Source organism: Portunus trituberculatus, chromosome 2, assembly GCF_017591435.1.
Source record: "Portunus trituberculatus isolate SZX2019 chromosome 2, ASM1759143v1, whole genome shotgun sequence".
NCBI lineage: Eukaryota > Metazoa > Arthropoda > Malacostraca > Decapoda > Portunidae > Portunus > Portunus trituberculatus.
The window spans coordinates 10,289,213-10,297,429 of record NC_059256.1 but is presented as its reverse complement, the minus strand read 5'-3'; the positions used below and the strand labels follow the sequence as shown (position 1 = coordinate 10,297,429).

General features: G+C 43.2%; 2 long non-coding RNA genes across 4 annotated transcripts; both read left to right on the top strand.

Moving 5' to 3' along the window:
- Positions 1 to 311: 311 nt before the first annotated feature.
- LOC123505473 lies at positions 312 to 2,626 on the top strand. Its single transcript, XR_006675145.1, has 4 exons — positions 312 to 571; positions 726 to 1,033; positions 1,151 to 1,290; positions 2,189 to 2,626. It is a non-coding gene; the product is annotated as an uncharacterized LOC123505473 (long non-coding RNA).
- A 2,533-nt stretch (positions 2,627 to 5,159) lies between these two features.
- Positions 5,160 to 7,899, top strand: LOC123505468. 3 transcript variants are annotated; one of them, XR_006675143.1, is made up of 3 exons: positions 5,160 to 5,220; positions 5,794 to 5,995; positions 7,838 to 7,899. It is a non-coding gene; the product is annotated as an uncharacterized LOC123505468 (long non-coding RNA). The 3 variants fall into 3 exon arrangements; XR_006675142.1 differs by having other exon boundaries at positions 5,166 to 5,220; positions 5,762 to 5,995; XR_006675144.1 differs by lacking the exon at positions 5,160 to 5,220 and adding an exon at positions 5,299 to 5,346.
- Positions 7,900 to 8,217: the final 318 nt, after the last annotated feature.

Below are 8,217 nucleotides of genomic sequence, written 5' to 3'. Positions count from 1 at the left end.
GGAAGATTAGAACATGGCTAAAAGGGAGCTGGCGTTGGGTAGCCTCTACGTGACGGAGAAGCAGGGATGAGGGAAGGGAGGCGGAAGGTTGAAGGTAGCCCGGCAGGGTGGATGGGGTCAAAGGAAAGGAAGGGAGGCAGGAGGGGAAAGGGGGAGTGTGTGGCGTGAGGATAACAAGCAGTTAGCAGCCTCTTGTTCCATGTCCCTGTGCGAAAGTATGGCAAGAAAACAAATCGAGTGCGGTATATGATTAATCTCCCACCAATCTCATTTTTTTTGTTAGCGCTGAAATGTGTCTCAGTGAGCACAAATTTATATAGTGTGATGTTATAGTGCGGTGTGGATATGAGGGCGTGAGGTGGGCGTGTGTCAGCCAAAGGAAGGGCAGCACATTCGAAGACAGCCGAGGTGATCCCACACCAGCTGAACAAATCCTCGGCCTTTTGTCTTATGGCGGCGGGCGAGTGTGGTTCATTGTGTGTGCGTGCGTGCGTGGCGTCGCGGTTAGTGTAGTGATAGATAGTGTGTGTTAGTTTATCCTATTGAATGCGTCTTCCTCGCGTTGGATTTGGTAAGTTGAGGTTGTTATTTAAGCCTCGTTATCACTGCAATAAAGTACTAAGCATTAACCTGAACCACGTGACTCCAATACTGACCTTCGTTAATAATGAAATAGTAGCTTTGATAAGCACACCACACTAACTCCCTCCTTCTCCTCTTTACAGGTGAGTACCCGTATCACAGGTCACACCGTGGGACTGACACCGCTGGAGCAACCCTTCGGAATAAAGTAAAGTACAAATTACTGTTTCCTAGGCGTTAGGCATAGGGCGATAGGCGGCGCGGCTAACAATTCTCTTCCAGGTACAAACTAACCTTCTCTTCCAGGTACATGTTAATTATCTAGTCTTCCCCAGTAATGCCCTGGTTAGCGCACCGTGGTGGCGATCCTGGAGCCTCGTGCTGGTGGTGGTGGTGGTGGCGTGGCTGTCTGGCTGGCTGGCTGTGGCGGGCGTGCACGTGCTATCATATGGTACGTGAATAATCATTCACGTACGGTTAGTGAAATGATTTACAGTTTCTTATCACTTTTTTAGTTTTATTTATTTTTTGGGTGTGTGGTTTGATATAGCATTTTTTGTTGTTTCAGGGTTGCGTGGTAGGTGCGTTCAGTGGTCTGGGCTGTGTTGGTGCGTGTTCTGAGGAGATGACCGCAGACACACTGGCTGCTGATGACTAGAGCCGCACAGAGGCAGTGTTCTGTACAAGCTGGATGGAAGTATGGAAAAGGTAAGGAAATGGTTCTATCTTGACTTTTGCCTAAAATAAGCGTCGCGTGTGTGTGTGTGTGTGTGTGTGTGTGTGTGTGTAGGTAAGATTATTATTATTTTTTTTACAGGTCTAATTAATACTTATTTCTTACTGGTCAAACTAATATCTCTCCTTTTCTCTGGCAGGACAAACTAATCTTTCTCTCTTACAGGTCAAACTAATGTTTTTCTTTTTCTTATGCAGGACAGACTAATCTTTCTCTTTTGCTCTTGCTGGTCAAACTAATCTTTCTTTTTCTCATGCAGGTCAAACTAATCTTTCTTTTTTTCATGCAGGTCAAATTAACCAATTATATTGTTCTCTTGCAGGCCAAACACACTCTCTCTCTCTCTCTCTCTCTCTCTCTCTCTCTCTCTCTCTCTCTCTCTCTCTCTCTCTCTCTCTCTCTCATGCAGCTAGGTCAAACACATGGTATTTTTACCACTACTCTTATTCCATTATCATCCCTCGCCTCTGATCCTATTTATTACTTACGGCCAGGCAACGATGAGCAGCTTGCCACTGTCACACCCCACACCCCCTTCGAGGGGATAATACCTGGACACACACACACACACACACACACACACACACACACACACACACACACACCTTTCTCAACTTTATCTATCCTGTCTTATTTTCTATCTATTCTGACTCGATCGTTGTCTTTCTTCTCTTTCGTCTGTGTTTTTCCTATTTTGTTTTATCTTTTCCATCTTTCCATTCATATTTCTATCATCTCGGTTCTTATTTAGTGTATAATATATTTTCTATCTTTCTATACCTTCTATATTCTCTTTACTCGCATCTATGTTGTTTCTATTCACATTTGTCACTAGTGTTCTGAATCTCCTATTCCTTTGTTTGAATACAGTAACATGAACAAGGTTGTGAATGTTCGGGTGTGGTGTGGATGAGCAAGTGAGCGAGCTGGCATTGGGAGCCGAGCGGGGGAGGCAGCCCGGCATGTGTAGGCTACGTGAGGCTAGCCAAGATGTAGGAAGATTGTACTGTACTTATGCTATGAAATGGTGGTGTTACTGTAAAGCATACTTAAGAAGGATAAAAATATGGCTGATTTCCTTGTGTATAAGTTTCCGGTGTGTGTGAGCGAGTGTAACTGTGTATGGTGGGTGGATGGTTGAGCGAGGGTGTGGGTGCAGGCTGCAGACTGGGGCACATGATGTGGAGCCTGTGGTGACCGGTGACTGGTGAGGCAGTGACTGGTTCACTCTGGTATTTACACGACTGCCGAGGGAATAATACATAAGGTTCAGTCTTAGGCGCTCACGAGGGAATAGACTGTAGCACTCCCGAGGGAATATACATACTGTAAGGTTCAGTCTAGCCAAGTTAGTTATTAAAGATATAATCGGACACCGGAATTCTGTTTCAAGGTAAGAAGGACGTACTGCTATATACACGAAATGACAACTGCAACATATGACTGGAAAACAAACACAAGCAAGGATGGAAACGGAATGATTGAAAGTGATAGCTAATTGCGCATTCATTATTTTCCTGACAATATTCTCCTTTTATCTTATGATAGTCTTATATTCTTCTTTAAGTGTCTGTGTGACTTCGCCGAAGCTAGTCATGTTCGCTAGACCCTTCTTCAGTAGCGACATCTTTCTTTGGTGAGTCATTTATATATATATATATATATATATATATATATATATATATATATATATATATATATATATATATATATATGAGTTCGGCGAAGTCACACAGACACTTAAAGAAGAATATGACTATCATATAAGATATAAGGAGAATGAGTTTGGTAATGTCGACATTTTGAAGCTCCCAATGGCTACTCGTATCCTTAAATCAACTAAAACCATAATAACAGTGAATATTCCACACCAAATTCCGTGGTAATTTTGAAACAGTGAGAATTGAACACATACAAGGACATAGTATTGGAATTTGTAGCGGGCAAGGAGAAGAGAGTGAATTCCTTTAGAGCCACAGCTGATGGCGTCGGTACCTCCCGCCAAGACACAGGGGTGAGCTCACTGGAGTGCCGTTATATTTCCAGCCTGTATAGAGGTGACAGTGCCGTGACAGAGGTGGTGGAGGTTATTAATGCACCAAGGAACAGGTGTGTAAGGTGTGGCAGTGGTGTTGATAAGGGATTAGTGTGTAAGGAGGGAAAGAAGTGTGGTGGGCCGAGTGCACGTCTGCTCCATGTCAACAAACTTATGGTGACGGCCGTGTGGTGTTTGGTGTTGCTTATACACCCCATAAACACACTCAACACATCCACAACATGCCCATATACACCCACACACACAAAGTGAAGTGATGACATTCCCGACAGCACCAGCGGCGAGACAAGAGAGCAATGCAACTCTTCACCACAACGCCTCACCATCATTTATTTCAGGTATTTCTAAGGCCACTCTCTTATTTGTAGGTTTTCTTTGCATAGGAGAGTGAAAACAGTGCCCAAATGTTGAAAAGGTGATGGATATAACGAGCAGTTGTCAGTATTACCAGCTATTATTTGCTATTAAATGCAACATAAGGATTATGGAGCCACTACTGTGTTGCCTGGCCAAGTTTTACCCCCCATAAGGATTATGGAGCCCGCCCCCGAGCTCCTCCCACCCCTGTCCCCCGTGGCAACCTGCGGGTTCCAATACTTTTTTTGATATATTCTCTAAAAATAATATTACGCTTCCATGGTGTGTTTTTAGGGTTTCTATGAATATTTCGTTGTGTTTGAAGTGTGTTCCGCGCCTGTGTTCGGTAAATGTGTGGCGTTTAGTGGTGTTTTATAGCTTAAATATGAGCTGCCATAACCGTCCAAATTTTCCATCTCTCAATTTCAACTATTTAATTTCTAGGTGTAACTGGGCCTTTATAGTATATAGAAATTACCTGTGCTTTTTTAGGCGTGAAATAATTCCATTGAGTGAAATATGTGGACTTTAAAGTGGTGTTTTGTCCCGTTTAATGTAAGTTTTATTTTTTTCAATTTTATTTGTTTACGTTTCTGTTTGACGGTCAAACTCGTTGTAGAATGCCTTAAAAGAAAGCTGAGACTCTGTAGAATGTGTTAAAATACTCGCCAAGTGAAAATATCTGGACTTTACAAGAGTTTTTAATGAGTTTAGAGTTTAATGGTTTTGTTTTACATTAATGCTCTTTCACTCGTTCACTTCTGGTTGTGGGTCAGTGTTGGATGTCTGAGAAGAGAGTTTATATTGTCTAATATTTTTCGAAAGAAATATAAAGTCGAAATGGCTGGACGTTTTGGCAGCGTTATGAGTGGAAATGTTTATATACATTTTATATACTTAATTTAGACAGTTTTTTAAAACTAGTTAAGCAGGAGATGTTTTGATGTTTTGGATATTGATTAAAGTATCTAATAAGTCATAAAAAAGTAAGCATTCGGCCTTGGCTTGGTTTTTTCTTGAAGTCATTTTTAAAATTATTTACGTAATTCAGCCGATTCGCCACTATTCCCGCGCTCTTGATGACGTCACAGCCAAGGTGGTGACTCATCATGGCCCAGGCTTGCGTCCCTCCCTCCCTACCGCCCAGTTCGTCGATATTTTGCCTAATATCTAGTGATTTCTACGTGTTTTCCTGTGTTTCTTGGCTCAGGTGTGTAGATATTAGTAGCAGAAGGAAGAAGAAAAGAGAAATAAAGGAGGATGAGGAGGAAGGAATGAAAAAGGGAGGAATAAGTGGAGGAGCTGGCAAGCCACTCTCCCTACACTTCCTCATTATTTTGCCTAATATCTCGTGTTTTCTAAGTTTTGATGTGTTTCTAGGCTCAGGCGTGTAGATGGAAGCAGTAGAAGAAAGAAAAAAAGGAAGAGGACGAAGAAGAAACGAAAAATGGAAGTGGAAGAAGAGGAGGAGCCAAGCCACAATATTTAGGTAAGTCCCCTTTTTAATGTTACCGTTCTTTATAACGCATTTTTGTGTTTTGGGTTATACCTGAAGTATTTTGAGTGTGTTTGGTAGTGTTGCAGGGTGTTTTCAGTGTGTGTTAGATGTTTTTAGGTATATTTTACATATCTTGAGTGTGGTGTAGAGGGGTATTTGAATGTGTGGGTGTGTTCTGAGTGTGGTTAGGGGAATTTTGAGATGTTGTATGGTGTTTTAGATTAGTTTTAAGGGTTTGAAGTGGTCTGTGTGTGTGTGTGTAGAGTGTGTGGGGATGATATTGGTGTGGTGGGTGTTTGAAGTGGTCTGTGCGTGTGTGTGGAGTGTCTTTGTAGTGTGTGGGATGATTTGGGTGTGTGCTGGGTGTTTGAAGTGGTCTGCGCGTGTGAGTGGAGTATCTTGGTAGTGTGGGGATGATTTGGGTGTAGTTAGGTGTTTCTAGTTGAGTTATGGGTTTATTTGTTAATATTTTGAAGTGTTGCGTAGTGTTTTGAGTGTGTTTTGGGTTGATGTACTCACTTACTTTTGTTAGTGTTGTATAATTTCATGGTATGATGGACGCAGCTGAGGTGGGCCTCCGCTGTGGCCAGGCAGTTCAGCCTTGCCGTCAACCCTCCATGTGATGAGTGAGTTGCCGGTTGAGATGGAGTGTCTTGGTATTGGGGGCTCATCTGGTATTGTAGACAACCATCTGTGTAACCTTTTCGTGAAGAGGTCCGGTGTGACCCGTCAGGTTCCTGATGGTGTCCGGCACAGCGTTGAAGAGGTGAGCACCATTGTGTGAGAAGGAGTTGTTCATGCAAGTCTTTATTTTATGAGCCGTTGCTTCTTTCCTCTTCACATAGCACAACCGCCTTCTTGGATGTGGTCAAGCTGTATGCCCACATTTGGTACAAGGCCCTCCAGGATCTTGGGATTTTGAGCATTTTAAAATGGTTTGGGTGTGTTTTGTGGTGTAGGGGTGTTATTGGTGTACATTCTAATTCTGATTTGTAAAGCGCAGGGCAGGCATGTTTTTTGGGGGTGATTGAAATATTAGTGTTGTCTTTCATTAACCGTGTTACTGAAACAGGAGTCTTTTAGAAATACAACTTAGGCGCCACTGTTTTTCAAAGTCCACAGTTATGAGGAAGTTTGTTCTTAAGAGTGTTTCTGCTTTTGATTTGATAGATATCATGTTAATCTGTCAATAGATCATCAAACATCACTTCAAAACTGGAGGTGTTTGGGTGTGTTTTTGGGGTGTTTGGGGTGAAAGTGTGTTTTTGTGGGGTTTGTGTGTGTTTTTGGGGTGTTTTGAGTGTTTTGGGGATTTGGGATATTTGGGTGTGTGTTTAGGGATGTTTTTGGGTGTTTTGAGTGTGCTTTGGTTGTGTTTGGATGTGTTTGGATGTGTTTGGATGTGTGTCTCATCTGCATGTTCAAACACTAGCAGGTGGTGTGACTTCATTTTTTTTTTTTTTTTTTTTCTTACTTTTCAACAATGGTTGTGGTGGTTCTGGTGATGGTTGTGGTGATACTGGTGGTTGTGGTGGTGATGGTGGTGTGGTGATGGTGTTGGTGATAGTGGTGGTGATGTGGTGGTGGTGTGGTGGTGGTGGTGGTGGTGGTGGTGGTGGTGGTGTGGTGGTGGTGGTGTGGTGGTGGTGATGGTGGTGTGTGGTGGTGGTGGTGGTGGTGGTGGTGGTGGTGGTGTGTGGTGGTGGTAGTGATGGTAGTGGTGGTGGTGATGATAGTGGTGGTGGTGGTGGTGGTGGTGGTGGTGGTGGTGGTGGTGTGGTGGTGGTAGTGGTGGTGGTGGTGGTGTGGTGGTGGTGGTGGTGGTGGTGGTGGTGGTGGTGGTGGTGGTGGTGGTGGTGGTGGTGGTGGTGGTGGTGGTAGTGGTGGTGGTGGTGGTGGTGGTGGTGGTGGTGGTGGTGGTGGTGGTGGTGGTGGTGGTGGTGGTGGTGGTGATGGTGGTGGTGGTGGTGGTGGTGGTGGTGGTGGTGGTGATGGTGGTGGTGGTGGTAGTGGTGATAGTGGTGGTGGTGGTGGTGGTGGTGGTGGGAAGTGGGTGGTGTGGTGGTGGTGGTGGTGGTGGTGGAAATGGGTGATGGTGGAAATAGGTGATGCTGGAGTTGGATCAGTGAAAATGGGTGAATGGAAAAGAGTAGTGGTAGTGGAAATGGATCAGCGGAAATGGGTGAAAGTGGAAATGGGTGATGGTGAAAATGGGTGGTGTTGGAAACCAGTGATGGTGGAAATAGACAAAATTAATTTTTTTTTAATTTGAAAGTCAACTTTTATAATTTGAAGTTCAGGTTTTTTAATTTGAAAGTTAAAAGGTGTACACTTATCCAATTTTTCTTTGAAACTGTGCACACTCGTTGGTGACACCACTTCTTCACCCAAACTGTTCCACGTCTCAACACATCTTTGCGGGAAACTCTATTTTTTAACATCTCTCAGAAACTCTATTTTTAACATCTCTCAGACATCTTCCTTCCTCAGCTTTTTCTATGCAATCTTGTTGTTTGAATGTCATATTCTTCTCTCAATCTAACCTAACCTTCTAATTTTATTTGTTTATTTTTCCCTAACCTAATCTAATCTAACCAAACATTTGCAGGTCCGCAGAAAACGACACGCCAATTTATTTGAAGTCAAGGACGGAGATTAAAACAGCCTTGAAAACACCACACCCGTTTTGTCCACTGCCATCACCACCTTCTCCCAGATCAAGGAAGTGTATTACAGACTCACACATAAGGAAGAGGTGCAAGTGAGTGTGTTTGGATACATTTGTGTGTTTTGTGTCTGTTTGGGTGTGTTTTGTGTTTTGGGTGGTGTCTTGGGAGCATTTGGGGTGTTTTGAGGAGTTTTTGTGTTTTGAGTGTGTTTAGATGTGTTTGGTGTGTATATTCAGGTGTGTTTGAGTGTGTTTGGGAGTGTGTTTATGTGTTTTGTTGTTTGGGTATTTGGGGTGTGTTTTGAGTGTGTTTAGATGTT